Below are 23,026 nucleotides of genomic sequence, written 5' to 3' on the forward strand. Positions count from 1 at the left end.
AGGGCGTTTAGATAACGCCTAATATTTTACAGTTATTCAATTGTTTATCTAATGAAAAACAACATTTTGTTTGTTGCGATAGATGCGTAGAAATATTCCCTATCAAGTGATGCAAACATCTCTCCTATTCAGTAAGAAATGTTCGAGCTATAAGCATTCGAAATCTTTCATTTTTTCCTGCATGTTCTGTGTTTAGGTTTTCATTTTACCCTCCATATATTCCGGTTATACGTAGTCCCACGTCAAAACGGCAAATGGTTTTAAAAGTTATAGTTTCTGCAGCAAATTATTTATTGTGCATTCGTCTACATTCGAATTAAAGGTAAAACCTTGTAAAATTATATAGATTTCAATTTATAATTTTTCTCATTGATTTTTAAAGAGGTAAGCGGCCACAGGAGGTTACTCAGCTGAAGGTGCTGGAACCGGGTTTTGTGCCGCTTAAAGATAATTAACTGCCACATCCGCAGCAACCGGCCTGGGAGGAACCATTCGTGCCCGAGGAATGATATTTGGTCTCACTCCGTAAGCATTGTTGATCTGCTGAACGACAATTCTGCGAGCTTTTTCCAACCGATCGGTGTTATTGTTGCGGAAACAGCCGAGTTGATATAGATAGAGCAACACTCCTACGAAAACTACCGTTAAGCATCTTGCCGGAGACGAGTATAGATATACAGGTCGGACTCGATTATATGTGATTCGATTATATACAATTTTGGACTCGATTATATACAGCTTGGAAAAAAAAATTTTCTAGCTTATTTCAAGAAGGAAAGGAGAGCCTTTCAGCGTTAAGGTGATGTTTAAGTGGCTATTACATGTGCAGTGGGGTAAAAATCGGGATTTTTTAAGATATTGCTTGAATTTTCACCAGGAATTGTTTAGATCGATATTGCAGCCAAATAATGAAAGATAGAAGTTGGGCGTCAAAGAACGAATTGTAGAGTGGTTAAAGAACTTCAATTTAATTGTTGCAAAACAATGTAGTTCAATTTAAAATTTTAGGATAAAATTAATAATAACACATTAAAAATTATTAACTTTGAAGTTTTTCACTTCCAAAATGTTATTAACATCCACTAATTGAGTTGTTCCACTACTAATCCTGTACTAATTTTTCTCATCTTGCAAATGAAATCATCAAAATTGTCTTCCTTAGCGTACTTTTTAATGTAGAGCCAGTTTGAAGCAACAGAGTCCGAAACAAAAAAAAAACTATCTCTTCTCTGTTCTATAAAAAAAAAAGTGGTAATATCTAATCGTTACTGAAAATAATCTGCCAGTTCCTCTGGGAATTTAAAAATACATTCATGTGAAAGAGTTTATTTGAATGTTTTCTATCCATGTAACACTGTGACCAAATATGTTTCAATCAAGTGCTATTAACAAATGGTTATCGAGTTAGCATTAACCACTGGTGGGCTTCCAGTATCGAGGAAAATGTGGAAATATCTAATCGTTACTGAAAATAATCTGCCAATTCCTCTGGGAATTTAAAAATACATTCATGTGAAAGAGTTTATTTGAATGTTTTCTATCCATGTAACACTGTGACCAAATACATTTGGTTTTGTGATTTTTCAATTAATCGCAATTAACAGAATAGCTTCTGAAGATTATTCTTCCCCATCAGTAGAATATTTCCGTATCCAATATTGTATGCGCCCGCAATCGATTATTGCTCAGTCGCCGAAAGTTCCGAGCTCAGAGAGTTCATTCCCCTCTAGTTTGCCTTCCAAATTGCCATCGTAAACCATGCCTTCTCTCGATTCAATCACGCACAAAAAGCATACTTAAGCGATATTCTGGTGGTGAGACGCATTCATTTTTCGTGAGGACATCGACAAGACAACATCGTTGCTGAGGGTGCTGGACGGCGAAGGATCGAGATCTGCCCTGAAACGCAGGCAGTTTGTTTGAACCTGTGAGGGAGCACAGAGAAGCCGATCCTTCAGGAGAAGAGAAGGTGACCATCGAAGCAGCCGCTACACACACATATACACGCACGGAATTCTTACCGTTTGGATGCCATTCAGCATCGAGAAAGATCCGGAAAATAATCTGCCAGTTCCTCTGGGAATTTAAAAATACATTCATGTGAAAGAATTTATTTGAATGTTTTCTATCTATGTAACACTGTGACCAAATATGTTTCAATCAAGTGCTATTAACAGATGGTTATCGAGTTAGCATAAACCACTGGTGGGCTTCCAGTATCGAGGAAAATGTGGTAATATCTAATCGTTACTGAAAATAATCTGCCAGTTCCTCTGGGAATTTAAAATTACATTCAAGTGAAAGAGTTTATTTTAATGTTTTCTATCCATGTAACACTGTGACCAAATACATTTGGTTTGGTGATTTTTCAATCAATCGCAATTAACAGAATAGCTTCTGAAGATTATTCTTCCCTATCAGTAGAATATTTCCGTATCCAATATTGGATGCATAAAACCTTGTGCATCCAACGTAACACTCTCGTTTTCGAAGTCCCCCAAATATTCATTCATTCAGAATGAATTCAGATTCAAATTCAAACAAATGATCTCTAAATCAACGATAGTCCTACGTCACCCTTGCGGTTATACCATAGATATAACCCACTTCCTGTTTTTCTTGTTGCTGATGCAGTGACGCTAACTGAAACTAGCACAATGTCGCTAGTACTAGCACAATGTCGCATAGACAAGAATTTTTACATTTTCCGGATTTTTTGCAAAAAGGGACTGCATAATAATTATGAAGAGGGTTGGCGATACAACCGAGCCTTGGGGAATTCCCCTTTCTTGGATTTTCAATGAAGATTTTGTGTTGTTGACTATGGCTCTGAGTTCTATTTTCTAGGAAACTTTTCACATAGAAACCTAGTCTTCCACGGATCACCCAGTCGAAGAGACTCTTCAATACTGGATATCTCCATGCTGATCAAATGCTTTACTTAGATAAAGTGATGCCACATCTGCGTGGTGATCTTTCTCAATAACGTCATGTACAATAGCCTGTAGATCTTCGAGGTGATCTTCTGTGCATTTTCCCGCACGAAAAGCGAACTGTCTTGGATCGAGCAGCTTATTAGACTCTAAAAAGGTCTTTAGGCGTCGATTTACTATCCTTTCTAGAACTTTTCCAACACAACTCAAAAGAGTCGAAAATTGTATAGAAGATGTTGGTTTTGACTACGTCTTTCATTTCTGTACCGGGGTGTTAGTTCAAAGTTTCTAAAACGAGAGAGTGACGCTGGACTGCAAGGTTTTGAACGTTAATACCTCTTTACCGGCTGGATGGAGTGGTATAATAATCACTTCATCCAAGAGATAAAATGTCAACGAATTATATGATTGTCACTTATCGGTTCAAAAGCTTAAAAATTGCTTTGAAAGCAAGCTATTGAAATCATAACAATCTTGCTCATTGATGATGATTGGTGATCGCAATGTGTTCCCGAACACGGTCACAAAATATAGGCACATGAAGAAACCGTGATTTGTTTTGCTCGCTTGCATGAGTGTTTGGGCATTGAGCTTCGTATTACGGAATGGAGGAGTAGGCATGACAATATGGGGTTGCAGTAGAAATGAACACACTTTTAAAATCAAAATTATGAATGAGAATTAATTTTCCCAAAAAAAAAATTAGTACTCTATGTAAATGAAAATCACTTTTGCTTGCAAGTAGTGAAAAAATATCATGCAAAAATTGTGTCTCTAGATAATTTTATATTATAATGTTATGTTCTGGTGAGAATATCTGAAAAATCTGAAAATCGTTTAAATTAGGGTCATAACGACGTACGTCTAATAGGTAAATAACACCAAGAAAAAAATTTCATACAAATTTTAGCAATTTAAAACTGCTTTAAGGGCGACTGATAGAGAATAGCTGGTCTCATACAAACTAATGTCGTATCCAGATGACACAACATTCCACCGTCAACGCGAAAAGCAGACATACGCAAGGCGTGAGTACTTTCACTCGCATCGGTTTCTGTTCTGCTTTCGCATGGAACAGTCATGAAAAATTGTTTGCGTATGAATGCGTCCGAGCGAAGTAATATTCGCACCCATTTACGCATTCGGCTTGGTGTTCCCGTGATGTAATCCAATAGCATCAGTTTGGCTTGGTGTTCCCGTGATGTAATCCAATAGCATTTAGATCCAAAAATGGTCCAGTCGGTAATTTTTCCGATCATAGAGAACAAACTCATTGCACCACTGATACGCTCAAAATATTTCAAAAATCCAAATATTTGTCGAGTTGTTATCCAATCAATTTTAGATCGGAACCAATGACGGAGAGGTCGAGAGAGAACGCGGTTTTGGTCATAGAATACGTCAACGGCGATCGCTTCATAAGTTTTCCAACCAGTGCTTTAAACAATCTTTGGTTTTTAAATTACAACATACGAATCAACAAATTAGAAGAATAAAAAAATTGATTGTTCTATTGTACATACCTTTCAATTCATCGACAACAGACATGCTTTCATTGCTAGACAACGTATTTCCAGTATCAGAATTCTTTTGTTTTGAGCCTGTTTGTTGTGAAGGAACGTCATTTCGAATGGCTGAATTTTGTGCGATATCGTCTAAAGATTTCTGGATGCAATCACCTGAAAATATACATGAGGGTAAAAAAGTATTTAATGAAAGTCATAGCCGGAAAATTACTTCATTTAATTAAAAAAAGTTAAGATAATTTAATCACAGTTGTTATCAATAACCTATTACAATGCAAATTGATTGGACAAAACACTTCAGTTTGTTTGTACTCATACATTTAGTTTACACACCGTCGGTTTCGTACAGAATCATACACGTTTTGTTTTACTTCAACAACTTTTTCGGACACGTTGCAGAGTTATGCTCACACAAACTGCGTCGTCAATCTAAGGACACACGGGAACTTCCGATCGGACACAATTTTTTCTTCACGCGAATTCTCGGGAAACAAAAACACACTTTTAGGTATAGTCTTTTTCTCTACACAAGCCAAAGGATAACTTCAAAAACACACAGCCCTCGGTTGAGTGCAATTTACGGCTGGAATTTTGCAATCGGCTGACTGCACACAAAAATTTTGAAGGTAGCAACGGAAGCGGGATCGGTTGAGCCAACACGATGTAATCACCTAAGACAAGACGTGACAACTGGCTTCTTACTCTTCTTTCTGCATTTTCTTCGACCAAGTGCTAGATAACAGGGAAGCGAGATGTGAAGGTTGCCAAATGTTATAAAATTTCGGAAGATTATTTTCCCATGAAAAACATGTGTTCTTCGTATCATGTATTTTCTGAGTTGCATAATTTTTTTTGTATCAATCTTCCTACCGAATATCACATATTTTAAACAATAAGTATTTTCCTGTTATTTTGGTATCCAAAAAATAAAATGTGAAGAGATAAAGAAAACTAGAAAACGTAGATTTGATAGTAGGTGTATGATATGTTGACATATATGAATTAAATTCAAAGTTCATTTTATTTATCAAGAGATTACGGGCCTTACCGTTTACACTTCAAGATGAAAACGGAATGGACGACACGCCATGAAATTTCGTTTTACGAGTTAGAGAAAATGATGGGTTTTCAGGTAGAATGAACACTCTTCAAATAGAAATTATGAATGAAAATTAACTTCTCCGTATCATATTAGTGTTGATTGTGAATGGAAAACTTTGCTTTCTTCATTTGGTAAAATAATCTCGTACAAAAATTGTATCTGAAGATAATTTTATATTATAATGAGTAGTTTTAGTGAGAATATCGCAAAGTGTATAGAAAACAGGTCAAGTTAGGGTAAGAAAGACGTTCTTCAAGTAAATAAATAACGCCAAGTAAAAATTTTCATTCAGGTTTTAACAATTTAAAAGTGCCTTCGGGCCGAGTAGTAAGACTTGTTAAAAGCTTATTTCGTTTCCAGATATCGATACCGTATCTCTGTCATCGCGGATAAACTTCAATTCGTTTTTACCGTGGAGTGTATACGGAAATAAGGCCTTATAATTTAACTTTGATATCGTTCAAATACTAACAGTACTGAAATATTGATAAAATCATACATTCCCAAATAATAACATAGCGTTTATTCAGGTTTTTTTTCTGTAGGTATGTATGGTTTATTCAAGTTCCAATATGATTTTAAATACTTTTCTGCTGCGTTGGTTGTTATTTGTTATTAGATTATAATTATATTACTAACTGCTTTACGGTTGGAAAATAATTGAATGCTCTTCTTTGTTAGGTCGCTGATTATGCTATGCTAGATGGCAAAATAATCCCGAAAAGATGTAGGGTGGAAATTCCGATGCAATGTTTCCTTCTCTTCGGGAACACCGGACGTAATAGAAACGAAAATATACAAAAAAAATCCATTATAGAAATTATCGCTAAATTGAAATGTGAATGCAACAATTATTCAATTTTGAATATATTTGGCAACATATTTATCTTTGTTAATTATTTTACTCATTAGCCAATCAGAAGGCGAGTTGCAAGTGGTCCGAGTTTGACAGAAGTGGTGGTCCGGAATCGGCCCCCTATTGTCATGTCTCGTCTCAGGCTTCGTTTATTGCGATAGTTGCACCGTATTCGTTCGATTAATAATTGATTTCTGTATCGGGGATCACTAGTCACCAATATCTACACAGTAGAATATAAATTGCTTGTTTACAATGACATAAAGCTGCAAGGTCATCACCTGGTCTTATAGAAGGAGGAAGGAGAATAGAAGGAGTTACAGAGTATTGCTGTACGAATTTTCAAACGCGTTTTTCTCAAAACCATGTTTTTCAATTGGTGGTATCAATATATCAGGATCTACTCGACCGATTTGGCTGATATTTTTTATCAGCATTTAAAAATTAATTATCTAAAGCGATACATGCCGTTTTGACGTAGAACTACGTCTTTCATTAAGGGTGCCAAATCAGAAAACAGGTCACGTTTTTATGAAATAAAGTTAATGTTAATAACTATTTTTGCCGCGAACAGATTTTGGCGATTTACATACTAAACGAATCGGAAATTCCCTAAGATTTGTTTAATATGCTATACATTGGAATCTCCTGGTTTGTAAATGGTTAAAATTCATGAAAACTTTAAGCGTTTTCATTTTTCCTTACATTTGTTCTGTCCATTTGCGTGCTTTCCAGAACAGAGCTGGCAATAACGAGCATTGAAGGGGAAATCGTAGGATTTAAAGTCTCCGCGAACAGAGGAAAAGAATAAGATTGAAGGGGAACACTTGCCTAGAGTATAAACAGTGGATCTCGCTGAGGCAAACTTTTATCATTCCACTCCGACCGTCGACAGAGACGGACGTGTTTGGAGCTCCATTCATTACCTGATTTTTAAAAAGCTATTTATTTCTCTTTTCAGATTGTCTACCTGCGATTCATCAACTACCTGTCTGCCCTTGAGGACTACAACAATGGGGAAAACCCGGTCAACCGACCCAGGCATACCACATGGCACCAACAAACGACATCGATCGGACACCGGCAAGGAGCCAATATTAGAAAGAAACCGCTATGCTTTATTGGATGGCCATACCGAGGAGGAACCAACTACCGAGAAAGTAAATGTAGAGAAAAAGGTGAAAGTACCACCTTATTTTACAACATCGAGAGATATAGGAACTTTGAGGTCCGAACTGCTGGCGCTGAAATTGCAGCCAGTTTTTAAAATATGCAGCATCGGGATTAAAATCACTAGTCCCAACCTGGAGCAATATAAAATAATTGGATCATACCTGAAATCAAAAAATCATGAGTTTTACACTCACGATACGCCGTCTGAAAAACTATTTAAGGTGGTGTTGCGAGGTCTTCCTGCTATTGAGTTGGAGGATATTAAAAAAGATCTGGAACAATCATACAATATTCAGCTGTTAGCTGTATATCGGATGACTAGGCATAAAACGCCAGACAATGGGTATTCCAATGTTTTGTACCTGATCCACTTCAAGAAAGGATCAGCCAACATAACTCGCATAAGAGAAATCAGTGAGATCTTCAACATCTCGGTACAATGGGACCGATACAAACCTCAACATCGGGATGTAACGCAATGTTCAAATTGCCTTGGTTTCGGACACGGAACAAGAAACTGTCACATGAAAACTCGTTGTGGCAAGTGTGCTGCTGACCACCTAACAAGCACTTGCAGCCTTCCAGAAAAAGAACCTCGCAAATGCGTTAACTGTGGCGAAAGTCACCAAGCCACCAGCCGTAGCTGCACAAAACGTGCGGATTTTAAACGTATCTGGAAGCAAGCTACTGATAAAACACAGAATAGGAAGAAGGTTCCAGAATTTACTGACAAAGAGTTCCCTCCAATGGTTTCTCGCACGATTCCTGTTCTTCCTCCTCTCCCACTTCCTACAGGTCGCCCCCAAACGGCCTCTTCTAGCGAAAAGCCAAAAAAGGAGCAACCGAGCTATAGTAAGGTTGCAGCTATTGGTTTATCACCTACACCAAAACCTTCACCTCATTCCTCTTCTACTGAGGAGCTTTATAGCATGCAAGAACTTGCAACCCTGTTCTTGAACTAGATCGACAGACTAGAAGTTGTCGCAACCAACAGGAACAAGTACAAGTTATGCTACATTTTTATTATAACCATGGATCGGTCATCTCTAAGGCTAATTAATTGGAATGCCTGCTCTCTTAAGAGTCCATCGAGTTCACTGACTTCCTGGTGACAAACAGCATCGACGTAGCTATCGTTACTGAGACGCATCTTAAACCGAATATTAATATTCGAGTCCCGAATTATCGTCTATTGAGAATGGATCGTGCTGGTTCTGGTGGAGGAGGTGTTGCCTTAGCCATCAGAAATAACATCAGATATCGACTTTTGCCGTGTCTGAAACTATTGGGGCGGAAATCACAACATCGATTGGGTCTATTATCGTGATTGCGGTCTACTATCCCAAACAGACGTCAATCAGAGATGGCTCAGCGTTGTTTCTTAAAAACGATATCATCAAGCTAACACGAAGGCAGTCGAAATACGTCATCGGCGGGGACATTAATGCTCGACATCAGTCCTGGGGAAACCAAAGGAGGAATCAATATGGAGTGACTCTAAATGATGATCTACAGTGTGGGCGCTACAGGATTCTTAGTCCAGCGACCCCCACTCGCATTTCTCGTTCTGGAGTACATTCCATAATTGATTTCTTCATTACCAACATGGATCGCCACATCGGTGATCCTATTGCCCTTAACGAGTTGAGTTCGGATCACTTCCCAGTGATGGTTGAATTGGGAGTGAATGTCGTAGTCAGGAGGCCACAATGTAGACGGGACCATCATCGTGCGAATTGGGTGGAATTCCAGCAGCTTATTGACAACAACATTGATCTCAATCAGCCTCTTGAATCTCCCGAAGATATCGAAGCAACAGTCAGCTCTATTCAAACTGCAGTTATTCAGGCTCGCCAAAACCACATCCCAGAAACGATTCAGGTGAGTGACTCTGTTCAAATTGATTCCATTACTAAACATTTGATTAGGCTTCGGAACCTCTATCGAGGGCAGTACCAACGTACTGGTATTCGAGAGAGGAAACGACAGTATAATCAGTTAACCAAGGTTATCCAGGCCAGAATGATTGATCTCCGTAACAAAAAATTCGCAAAAGATATTAGTAAACTTCCGAATAACTCCAAGCCTTTTTGGAGGCTCGCTAAAATTCTCAAGACCAAGTCTAATCCTATTCCTCCTCTTCTTCAACCTGACAATTCAGAACGATTGATAACACCTGCCGAAAAGGCTAATGCAATTGGCAACCATTTCGCTAGTTCACACAATCTTGGCCAGAACATTACAAGTCCATTTGAAGCTTCGGCGAATGATACTGTAAGGGCTATTGACAATATCCATTCTGTACCTCAAGAGAGTGAAATCATCTCGACTGCAGAGGTTATCTCGGTTATACGCTCGTTGAAGAATATGAAGGCCCCCGGCTTCGACAGTATATTTAACATTGAGTTGAAACATCTTAGTAACAACTTATATGAAATTATGACTTCTGTCTTCAACAGATGTCTATCACTTGGCTACTTCCCCTCGAGTTGGAAGTTGGCAAAAGTGATCCCGATACTAAAACCCGGAAAAGATCCTTCTTCTTCAAAGAGCTATCGACCAATTAGCCTTCTCCCAGCATTTTCGAAAGTATTCGAAAAAATTATATTAACGCGCATTCTTGCTTTTGCAGATTAGCACAATATATTTTTGGATGAGCAGTTTGGATTCCGAAAAGGTCACTCTACAATTCACCAGCTTCGTAGAGTATACAATATAATCAGACGAAACAAGTCAGTTTCAAAATCATCTGCCATGGCACTTCTTGATGTTGAAAAAGCATTTGATAATGTTTGGCATAATGGTCTCATTTACAAGCTTCAGAACTTTGGTTTTCCTACATACTTGATAAAAATTATAAAAAATTATCTTTCTGATAGAGCGTTCAATGTTTCTATAAACAATATTTCATCAGAGAAATTCATTGTGAATGCAGGTGTTCCTCAAGGATCCATCTTGGGACCAATTCTTTTCAATATCTACACTTCATGCTTGGTTTTAAAGTCTGTGTTAGGGAACATTTTTCGATGAGAACAAAAGTCCCCCTACTTTCATGTATTTGCAATGCCGATTTCCCCAAGGCTGCTTGGTTTTGATGGCTGTGTTAGGGAAACCGTAAATCGGGCCAATCAGAACGATGCAGTTAGGGCGTTTAGATAACGCCTAATATTTTACAGTTATTCAATTGTTTATCTAATGAAAAACAACATTTTGTTTGTTGCGATAGATGCGTAGAAATATTCCCTATCAAGTGATGCAAACATCTCTCCTATTCAGTAAGAAATGTTCGAGCTATAAGCATTCGAAATCTTTCATTTTTTCCTGCATGTTCTGTGTTTAGGTTTTCATTTTACCCTCCATATATTCCGGTTATACGTAGTCCCACGTCAAAACGGCAAATGGTTTTAAAAGTTATAGTTTCTGCAGCAAATTATTTATTGTGCATTCGTCTACATTCGAATTAAAGGTAAAACCTTGTAAAATTATATAGATTTCAATTTATAATTTTTCTCATTGATTTTTAAAGAGGTAAGCGGCCACAGGAGGTTACTCAGCTGGAGGTGCTGGAACCGGGTTTTGTGCCGCTTAAAGATAATTAACTGCCACATCCGCAGCAACCGGCCTGGGAGGAACCATTCGTGCCCGAGGAATGATATTTGGTCTCACTCCGTAAGCATTGTTGATCTGCTGAACGACAATTCTGCGAGCTTTTTCCAACCGATCGGTGTTATTGTTGCGGAAACAGCCGAGTTGATATAGATAGAGCAACACTCCTACGAAAACTACCGTTAAGCATCTTGCCGGAGACGAGTATAGATATACAGGTCGGACTCGATTATATGTGATTCGATTATATACAATTTTGGACTCGATTATATACAGCTTGGAAAAAAAAATTTTCTAGCTTATTTCAAGAAGGAAAGGAGAGCCTTTCAGCGTTAAGGTGATGTTTAAGTGGCTATTACATGTGCAGTGGGGTAAAAATCGGGATTTTTTAAGATATTGCTTGAATTTTCACCAGGAATTGTTTAGATCGATATTGCAGCCAAATAATGAAAGATAGAAGTTGGGCGTCAAAGAACGAATTGTAGAGTGGTTAAAGAACTTCAATTTAATTGTTGCAAAACAATGTAGTTCAATTTAAAATTTTAGGATAAAATTAATAATAACACATTAAAAATTATTAACTTTGAAGTTTTTCACTTCCAAAATGTTATTAACATCCACTAATTGAGTTGTTCCACTACTAATCCTGTACTAATTTTTCTCATCTTGCAAATGAAATCATCAAAATTGTCTTCCTTAGCGTACTTTTTAATGTAGAGCCAGTTTGAAGCAACAGAGTCCGAAACAAAAAAAAAACTATCTCTTCTCTGTTCTATAAAAAAAAAGTGGTAATATCTAATCGTTACTGAAAATAATCTGCCAGTTCCTCTGGGAATTTAAAAATACATTCATGTGAAAGAGTTTATTTGAATGTTTTCTATCCATGTAACACTGTGACCAAATATGTTTCAATCAAGTGCTATTAACAAATGGTTATCGAGTTAGCATTAACCACTGGTGGGCTTCCAGTATCGAGGAAAATGTGGAAATATCTAATCGTTACTGAAAATAATCTGCCAATTCCTCTGGGAATTTAAAAATACATTCATGTGAAAGAGTTTATTTGAATGTTTTCTATCCATGTAACACTGTGACCAAATACATTTGGTTTTGTGATTTTTCAATTAATCGCAATTAACAGAATAGCTTCTGAAGATTATTCTTCCCCATCAGTAGAATATTTCCGTATCCAATATTGTATGCGCCCGCAATCGATTATTGCTCAGTCGCCGAAAGTTCCGAGCTCAGAGAGTTCATTCCCCTCTAGTTTGCCTTCCAAATTGCCATCGTAAACCATGCCTTCTCTCGATTCAATCACGCACAAAAAGCATACTTAAGCGATATTCTGGTGGTGAGACGCATTCATTTTTCGTGAGGACATCGACAAGACAACATCGTTGCTGAGGGTGCTGGACGGCGAAGGATCGAGATCTGCCCTGAAACGCAGGCAGTTTGTTTGAACCTGTGAGGGAGCACAGAGAAGCCGATCCTTCAGGAGAAGAGAAGGTGACCATCGAAGCAGCCGCTACACACACATATACACGCACGGAATTCTTACCGTTTGGATGCCATTCAGCATCGAGAAAGATCCGGAAAATAATCTGCCAGTTCCTCTGGGAATTTAAAAATACATTCATGTGAAAGAATTTATTTGAATGTTTTCTATCTATGTAACACTGTGACCAAATATGTTTCAATCAAGTGCTATTAACAGATGGTTATCGAGTTAGCATAAACCACTGGTGGGCTTCCAGTATCGAGGAAAATGTGGTAATATCTAATCGTTACTGAAAATAATCTGCCAGTTCCTCTGGGAATTACAATTACATTCAAGTGAAAGAGTTTATTTTAATGTTTTCTATCCATGTAACACTGTGACCAAATACATTTGGTTTGGTGATTTTTCAATCAATCGCAATTAACAGAATAGCTTCTGAAGATTATTCTTCCCTATCAGTAGAATATTTCCGTATCCAATATTGGATGCATAAAACCTTGTGCATCCAACGTAACACTCTCGTTTTCGAAGTCCCCCAAATATTCATTCATTCAGAATGAATTCAGATTCAAATTCAAACAAATGATCTCTAAATCAACGATAGTCCTACGTCACCCTTGCGGTTATACCATAGATATAACCCACTTCCTGTTTTTCTTGTTGCTGATGCAGTGACGCTAACTGAAACTAGCACAATGTCGCTAGTACTAGCACAATGTCGCATAGACAAGAATTTTTACATTTTCCGGATTTTTTGCAAAAAGGGACTGCATAATAATTATGAAGAGGGTTGGCGATACAACCGAGCCTTGGGGAATTCCCCTTTCTTGGATTTTCAATGAAGATTTTGTGTTGTTGACTATGGCTCTGAGTTCTATTTTCTAGGAAACTTTTCACATAGAAACCTAGTCTTCCACGGATCACCCAGTCGAAGAGACTCTTCAATACTGGATATCTCCATGCTGATCAAATGCTTTACTTAGATAAAGTGATGCCACATCTGCGTGGTGATCTTTCTCAATAACGTCATGTACAATAGCCTGTAGATCTTCGAGGTGATCTTCTGTGCATTTTCCCGCACGAAAAGCGAACTGTCTTGGATCGAGCAGCTTATTAGACTCTAAAAAGGTCTTTAGGCGTCGATTTACTATCCTTTCTAGAACTTTTCCAACACAACTCAAAAGAGTCGAAAATTGTATAGAAGATGTTGGTTTTGACTACGTCTTTCATTTCTGTACCGGGGTGTTAGTTCAAAGTTTCTAAAACGAGAGAGTGACGCTGGACTGCAAGGTTTTGAACGTTAATACCTCTTTACCGGCTGGATGGAGTCCAAGAGATAAAATGTCAACGAATTATATGATTGTCACTTATCGGTTCAAAAGCTTAAAAATTGCTTTGAAAGCAAGCTATTGAAATCATAACAATCTTGCTCATTGATGATGATTGGTGATCGCAATGTGTTCCCGAACACGGTCACAAAATATAGGCACATGAAGAAACCGTGATTTGTTTTGCTCGCTTGCATGAGTGTTTGGGCATTGAGCTTCGTATTACGGAATGGAGGAGTAGGCATGACAATATGGGGTTGCAGTAGAAATGAACACACTTTTAAAATCAAAATTATGAATGAGAATTAATTTTCCCAAAAAAAAAATTAGTACTCTATGTAAATGAAAATCACTTTTGCTTGCAAGTAGTGAAAAAATATCATGCAAAAATTGTGTCTCTAGATAATTTTATATTATAATGTTATGTTCTGGTGAGAATATCTGAAAAATCTGAAAATCGTTTAAATTAGGGTCATAACGACGTACGTCTAATAGGTAAATAACACCAAGAAAAAAATTTCATACAAATTTTAGCAATTTAAAACTGCTTTAAGGGCGACTGATAGAGAATAGCTGGTCTCATACAAACTAATGTCGTATCCAGATGACACCATTCCACCGTCAACGCGAAAAGCAGACATACGCAAGGCGTGAGTACTTTCACTCGCATCGGTTTCTGTTCTGCTTTCGCATGGAACAGTCATGAAAAATTGTTTGCGTATGAATGCGTCCGAGCGAAGTAATATTCGCACCCATTTACGCATTCGGCTTGGTGTTCCCGTGATGTAATCCAATAGCATCAGTTTGGCTTGGTGTTCCCGTGATGTAATCCAATAGCATTTAGATCCAAAAATGGTCCAGTCGGTAATTTTTCCGATCATAGAGAACAAACTCATTGCACCACGCACCACGATACGCTCAAAATATTTCAAAAATCCAAATATTTGTCGAGTTGTTATCCAATCAATTTTAGATCGGAACCAATGACGGAGAGGTCGAGAGAGAACGCGGTTTTGGTCATAGAATACGTCAACGGCGATCGCTTCATAAGTTTTCCAACCAGTGCTTTAAACAATCTTTGGTTTTTAAATTACAACATACGAATCAACAAATTAGAAGAATAAAAAAATTGATTGTTCTATTGTACATACCTTTCAATTCATCGACAACAGACATGCTTTCATTGCTAGACAACGTATTTCCAGTATCAGAATTCTTTTGTTTTGAGCCTGTTTGTTGTGAAGGAACGTCATTTCGAATGGCTGAATTTTGTGCGATATCGTCTAAAGATTTCTGGATGCAATCACCTGAAAATATACATGAGGGTAAAAAAGTATTTAATGAAAGTCATAGCCGGAAAATTACTTCATTTAATTAAAAAAAGTTAAGATAATTTAATCACAGTTGTTATCAATAACCTATTACAATGCAAATTGATTGGACAAAACACTTCAGTTTGTTTGTACTCATACATTTAGTTTACACACCGTCGGTTTCGTACAGAATCATACACGTTTTGTTTTACTTCTACAACTTTTTCGGACACGTTGCAGAGTTATGCTCACACAAACTGCGTCGTCAATCTAAGGACACACGGGAACTTCCGATCGGACACAATTTTTTCTTCACGCGAATTCTCGGGAAACAAAAACACACTTTTAGGTATAGTCTTTTTCTCTACACAAGCCAAAGGATAACTTCAAAAACACACAGCCCTCGGTTGAGTGCAATTTACGGCTGGAATTTTGCAATCGGCTGACTGCACACAAAAATTTTGAAGGTAGCAACGGAAGCGGGATCGGTTGAGCCAACACGATGTAATCACCTAAGACAAGACGTGACAACTGGCTTCTTACTCTTCTTTCTGCATTTTCTTCGACCAAGTGCTAGATAACAGGGAAGCGAGATGTGAAGGTTGCCAAATGTTATAAAATTTCGGAAGATTATTTTCCCATGAAAAACATGTGTTCTTCGTATCATGTATTTTCTGAGTTGCATAATTTTTTTTGTATCAATCTTCCTACCGAATATCACATATTTTAAACAATAAGTATTTTCCTGTTATTTTGGTATCCAAAAAATAAAATGTGAAGAGATAAAGAAAACTAGAAAACGTAGATTTGATAGTAGGTGTATGATATGTTGACATATATGAATTAAATTCAAAGTTCATTTTATTTATCAAGAGATTACGGGCCTTACCGTTTACACTTCAAGATGAAAACGGAATGGACGACACGCCATGAAATTTCGTTTTACGAGTTAGAGAAAATGATGGGTTTTCAGGTAGAATGAACACTCTTCAAATAGAAATTATGAATGAAAATTAACTTCTCCGTATCATATTAGTGTTGATTGTGAATGGAAAACTTTGCTTTCTTCATTTGGTAAAATAATCTCGTACAAAAATTGTATCTGAAAATAATTTTATATTATAATGAGTAGTTTTAGTGAGAATATCGCAAAGTGTATAGAAAACAGGTCAAGTTAGGGTAAGAAAGACGTTCTTCAAGTAAATAAATAACGCCAAGTAAAAATTTTCATTCAGGTTTTAACAATTTAAAAGTGCCTTCGGGCCGAGTAGTAAGACTTGTTAAAAGCTTATTTCGTTTCCAGATATCGATACCGTATCTCTGTCATCGCGGATAAACTTCAATTCGTTTTTACCGTGGAGTGTATACGGAAATAAGGCCTTATAATTTAACTTTGATATCGTTCAAATACTAACAGTACTGAAATATTGACAAAATCATACATTCCCAAATAATAACATAGCGTTTATTCAGGTTTTTTTTCTGTAGGTATGTATGGTTTATTCAAGTTCCAATATGATTTTAAATACTTTTCTGCTGCGTTGGTTGTTATTTGTTATTAGATTATAATTATATTGCTAACTGCTTTACGGTTGGAAAATAATTGAATGCTCTTCTTTGTTAGGTCGCTGCTATTATGCTATGCTAGATGGCAAAATAATCCCGAAAAGATGTAGGGTGGAAATTCCGATGCAATGTTTCCTTCTCTTCGGGAACACCGGACGTAATAGAAACGAAAATATACAAAAAAAAATCCATTATAGAAATTATCGCTAAATTGAAATGTGAATGCAACAATTATTCAATTTTGAATATATTTGGCAACATATTTATCTTTGTTAATTATTTTACTCATTAGCCAATCAGAAGGCGAGTTGCAAGTGGTCCGAGTTTGACAGAAGTGGTGGTCCGGAATTTGCCCCCTATTGTCATGTATCGTCTCAGGCTTCGTTTATTGCGATAGTTGCACCGTATTCGTTCGATTAATAATTGATTTCTGTATCGGGGATCACTAGTCACCAATATCTACACAGTAGAATATAAATTGAAGCATTGTTTGTTTACAATGACATAACGCTGCAAGGTCATCACCTGGTCTTATAGAAGGAGGAAGGAGAATAGAAGGAGTTACAGAGTATTGCTGTACGAATTTTCAAACGCGTTTTTCTCAAAACCATGTTTTTCAATTGGTGGTATCAATATATCAGGATCTACTCGACCGATTTGGCTGATATTTTTTATCAGCATTAAAAAATTAATTATCTAAAGCGTTACATGCCGTTTTGACGTAGAACTACGTCTTTCATTAAGGGTGCCAAATCAGAAAACAGGTCACGTTTTTATGAAATAAAGTTAATGTTAATAACTATTTTTGCCGCGAACAGATTTTGGCGATTTACATACTAAACGAATCGGAAATTCCCTAAGATTTGTTTAATATGCTATACATTGGAATCTCCTGGTTTGTAAATGGTTAAAATTCATGAAAACTTTAAGCGTTTTCATTTTTCCTTACATTTGTTCTGTCCATTTGCGTGCTTTCCAGAACAGAGCTGTCAATAACGAGCATTGAAGGGGAAATCGTAGGATTTAAAGTCTCCGCGAACAGAGGAAAAGAAGAAGATTGAAGGGGAACACTTGCCTAGAGTATAAACAGTGGATCTCGCTGAGGCAAACTTTTATCATTCCACTCCGACCGTCGACAGAGACGGACGTGTTTGGAGCTCCATTCATTACCTGATTTTTAAAAAGCTATTTATTTCTCTTTTCAGATTGTCTACCTGCGATTCATCAACTACCTGTCTGCCCTTGAGGACTACAACAATGGGGAAAACCCGGTCAACCGACCCAGGCATACCACATGGCACCAACAAACGACATCGATCGGACACCGGCAAGGAGCCAATATTAGAAAGAAACCGCTATGCTTTATTGGATGGCCATACCGAGGAGGAACCAACTACCGAGAAAGTAAATGTAGAGAAAAAGGTGAAAGTATCACCTTATTTTACAACATCGAGAGATATAGGAACTTTGAGGTCCGAACTGCTGGCGCTGAAATTGCAGCCAGTTTTTAAAATATGCAGCATCGGGATTAAAATCACTAGTCCCAACCTGGAGCAATATAAAATAATTGGATCATACCTGAAATCAAAAAATCATGAGTTTTACACTCACGATACGCCGTCTGAAAAACCATTTAAGGTGGTGTTGCGAGGTCTTCCTGCTATTGAGTTGGAGGATATTAAAAAAGATCTGGAACAATCATACAATATTCAGCTGTTAGCTGTATATCGGATGACTAGGCATAAAACGCCAGACAATGGGTATTCCAATGTTTTGTACCTGATCCACTTCAAGAAAGGATCAGCCAACATAACTCGCATAAGAGAAATCAGTGAGATCTTCAACATCTCGGTACAATGGGACCGATACAAACCTCAACATCGGGATGTAACGCAATGTTCAAATTGCCTTGGTTTCGGACACGGAACAAGAAACTATCACATGAAAACTCGTTGTGGCAAGTGTGCTGCTGACCACCTAACAAGCACTTGCAGCCTTCCAGAAAAAGAACCTCGCAAATGCGTTAACTGTGGCGAAAGTCACCAAGCCACCAGCCGTAGCTGCACAAAACGTGCGGATTTTAAACGTATCTGGAAGCAAGCTACTGATAAAACACAGAATAGGAAGAAGGTTCCAGAATTTACTGACAAAGAGTTCCCTCCAATGGTTTCTCGCACGATTCCTGTTCTTCCTCCTCTTCCACTTCCTACAGGTCGCCCCCAAACGGCCTCTTCTAGCGAAAAGCCAAAAAAGGAGCAACCGAGCTATAGTAAGGTTGCAGCTATTGGTTTATCACCTACACCAAAACCTTCACCTCATTCCTCTTCTACTGAGGAGCTTTATAGCATGCAAGAACTTGCAACCCTGTTCTTGAACTAGATCGACAGACTAGAAGTTGTCGCAACCAACAGGAACAAGTACAAGTTATGCTACATTTTTATTATAACCATGGATCGGTCATCTCTAAGGCTAATTAATTGGAATGCCTGCTCTCTTAAGAGTAAGCTTATCGAGTTCACTGACTTCCTGGTGACAAACAGCATCGACGTAGCTATCGTTACTGAGACGCATCTTAAACCGAATATTAATATTCGAGTCCCGAATTATCGTCTATTGAGAATGGATCGTGCTGGTTCTGGTGGAGGAGGTGTTGCCTTAGCCATCAGAAATAACATCAGATATCGACTTTTGCCGTGTCTGAATTTGGGGCGGAAATCACAACATCGATTGGGTCTATTATCGTGATTGCGGTCTACTATCCCAAACAGACGTCAATCAGAGATGGCTCAGCGTTGCTTCTTAAAAACGATATCATCAAGCTAACACGAAGGCAGTCGTAATACGTCATCGGCGGGGACATTAATGCTCGACATCAGTCCTGGGGAAACCAAAGGAGGAATCAATATGGAGTGACTCTAAATGATGATCTACAGTGTGGGCGCTACAGGATTCTTAGTCCAGCGACCCCCACTCGCATTTCTCGTTCTGGAGTACATTCCATAATTGATTTCTTCATTACCAACATGGATCGCCACATCGGTGATCCTATTGCCCTTAACGAGTTGAGTTCGGATCACTTCCCAGTGATGGTTGAATTGGGAGTGAATGTCGTAGTCAGGAGGCCACAATGTAGACGGGACCATCATCGTGCGAATTGGGTGGAATTCCAGCAGCTTATTGACAACAACATTGATCTCAATCAGCCTCTTGAATCTCCCGAAGATATCGAAGCAACAGTCAGCTCTATTCAAACTGCAGTTATTCAGGCTCGCCAAAACCACATCCCAGAAACGATTCAGGTGAGTGACTCTGTTCAAATTGATTCCATTACTAAACATTTGATTAGGCTTCGGAACCTCTATCGAAGGCAGTACCAACGTACTGGTATTCGAGAGAGGAAACGACAGTATAATCAGTTAACCAAGGTTATCCAGGCCAGAATGATTGATCTCCGTAACAAAAAATTCGCAAAAGATATTAGTAAACTTCCGAATAACTCCAAGCCTTTTTGGAGGCTCGCTAAAATTCTCAAGACCAAGTCTAATCCTATTCCTCCTCTTCTTCAACCTGACAATTCAGAACGATTGATAACACCTGCCGAAAAGGCTAATGCAATTGGCAACCATTTCGCTAGTTCACACAATCTTGGCCAGAACATTACAAGTCCATTTGAAGCTTCGGCGAATGATACTGTAAGGGCTATTGACAATATCCATTCTGTACCTCAAGAGAGTGAAATCATCTCGACTGCAGAGGTTATCTCGGTTATACGCTCGTTGAAGAATATGAAGGCCCCCGGCTTCGACAGTATATTTAACATTGAGTTGAAACATCTTAGTAACAACTTATATGAAATTATGACTTCTGTCTTCAACAGATGTCTATCACTTGGCTACTTCCCCTCGAGTTGGAAGTTGGCAAAAGTGATCCCGATACTAAAACCCGGAAAAGATCCTTCTTCTTCAAAGAGCTATCGACCAATTAGCCTTCTCCCAGCATTTTCGAAAGTATTCGAAAAAATTATATTAACGCGCATTCTTGCTTTTGCAGATGAGCACAATATATTTTTGGATGAGCAGTTTGGATTCCGAAAAGGTCACTCTACAATTCACCAGCTTCGTAGAGTATACAATATAATCAGACGAAACAAGTCAGTTTCAAAATCATCTGCCATGGCACTTCTTGATGTTGAAAAAGCATTTGATAATGTTTGGCATAATGGTCTCATTTACAAGCTTCAGAACTTTGGTTTTCCTACATACTTGATAAAAATTATAAAAAATTATCTTTCTGATAGAGCGTTCAATGTTTCTATAAACAATATTTCATCAGAGAAATTCATTGTGAATGCAGGTGTTCCTCAAGGATCCATCTTGGGAGCAATTCTTTTCAATATCTACACTTCATGCTTGTTTTTAAAGTCTGTGTTAGGGAACATTTTTCGATGAGAACAAAAGTCCCCCTACTTTCATGTATTTGCAATGCCGATTTCCCCAAGGCTGCTTGGTTTTGATGGCTGTGCTAGGGAAACCGTAAATCGGGTCAATCAGAACGATGCAGTTAGGGCGTTTAGATAACGCCTAATATTTTACAGTTATTCAATTGTTTATCTAATGATAAACAACATTTTGTTTGTTGCGATAGATGCGTAGAAATATTCCCTATCAAGTGATGCAAACATCTCTCCTATCCAGTAAGAAATGTTCGAGCTATAAGCATTCGAAATCTTTCATTTTTTCCTGCATGTTCTGTGTTTAGGTTTTCATTTTACCCTCCATATATTCCGGTTATACGTAGTCCCACGTCAAAACGGCAAATGGTTTTAAAAGTTATAGTTTCTGCAGCAAATTATTTATTGTGCATTCGTCTACATTCGAATTAAAGGTAAAACCTTGTAAAATTATATAGATTTCAATTTATAATTTTTCTCATTGATTTTTAAAGAGGTAAGCGGCCACAGGAGGTTACTCAGCTGGAGGTGCTGGAACCGGGTTTTGTGCCGCTTAAAGATAATTAACTGCCACATCCGCAGCAACCGGTCTGGGAGGAACCATTCGTGCCCGAGGAATGATATTTGGTCTCACTCCGTAAGCATTGTTGATCTGCTGAACGACAATTCTGCGAGCTTTTTCCAACCGATCGGTGTTATTGTTGCGGAAACAGCCGAGTTGATATAGATAGAGCAACACTCCTACGAAAACTACCGTTAAGCATCTTGCCGGAGACGAGTATAGATATACAGGTCGGACTCGATTATATGTGATTCGATTATATACAATTTTGGACTCGATTATATACAGCTTGGAAAAAAAATATTTTCTAGCTTATTTCAAGAAGGAAAGGAGAGCCTTTCAGCGTTAAGGTGATGTTTAAGTGGCTATTACATGTGCAGTGGGGTAAAAATCGGGATTTTTTAAGATATTGCTTGAATTTTCACCAGGAATTGTTTAGATCGATATTGCAGCCAAATAATGAAAGATAGAAGTTGGGCGTAAAAGAACGAATTGTAGAGTGGTTAAAGAACTTCAATTTAATTGTTGCAAAACAATGTAGTTCAATTTAAAATTTTAGGATAAAATTAATAATAACACATTAAAAATTATTAACTTTGAAGTTTTTCACTTCCAAAATGTTATTAACATCCACTAATTGAGTTGTTCCACTACTAATCCTGTACTAATTTTTCTCATCTTGCAAATGAAATCATCAAAATTGTCTTCCTTAGCGTACTTTTTAATGTAGAGCCAGTTTGAAGCAACAGAGTCCGAAACAAAAAAAAAAACTATCTCTTCTCTGTTCTATAAAAAAAATGTGGTAATATCTAATCGTTACTGAAAATAATCTGCCAGTTCCTCTGGGAATTTAAAATTACATTCAAGTGAAAGAGTTTATTTTAATGTTTTCTATCCATGTAACACTGTGACCAAATACATTTGGTTTTGTGATTTTTCAATCAATCGCAATTAACAGAATAGCTTCTGAAGATTATTCTTCCCTATCAGTAGAATATTTCCGTATCCAATATTGGATGCATAAAACCTTGTGCATCCAACGTAACACTCTCGTTTTCGAAGTCCCCCAAATATTCATTCATTCAGAATGAATTCAGATTCAAATTCAAACAA

The 23,026-nt window shown here is 37.7% G+C and overlaps 1 protein-coding gene across 1 annotated transcript in view; it reads right to left on the reverse strand.

The window, feature by feature from the left end:
• Positions 1-23,026, reverse strand: part of LOC129781445 (uncharacterized) — a 324,032-nt gene that overhangs the window by 298,906 nt on the left and 2,100 nt on the right. The window contains exons 2-3 of the mRNA XM_055789175.1: positions 15,174-15,329; positions 4,457-4,612 (exon numbers count right to left, since the gene is read on the reverse strand). The gene's annotated coding sequence lies outside the window, so the exon portion shown is untranslated. The remainder of the gene's footprint in view (positions 1-4,456; positions 4,613-15,173; positions 15,330-23,026) is intronic.

This window comes from Toxorhynchites rutilus, unplaced genomic scaffold (genome assembly GCF_029784135.1).
Source record: "Toxorhynchites rutilus septentrionalis strain SRP unplaced genomic scaffold, ASM2978413v1 HiC_scaffold_10, whole genome shotgun sequence".
Lineage (NCBI taxonomy): Eukaryota > Metazoa > Arthropoda > Insecta > Diptera > Culicidae > Toxorhynchites > Toxorhynchites rutilus.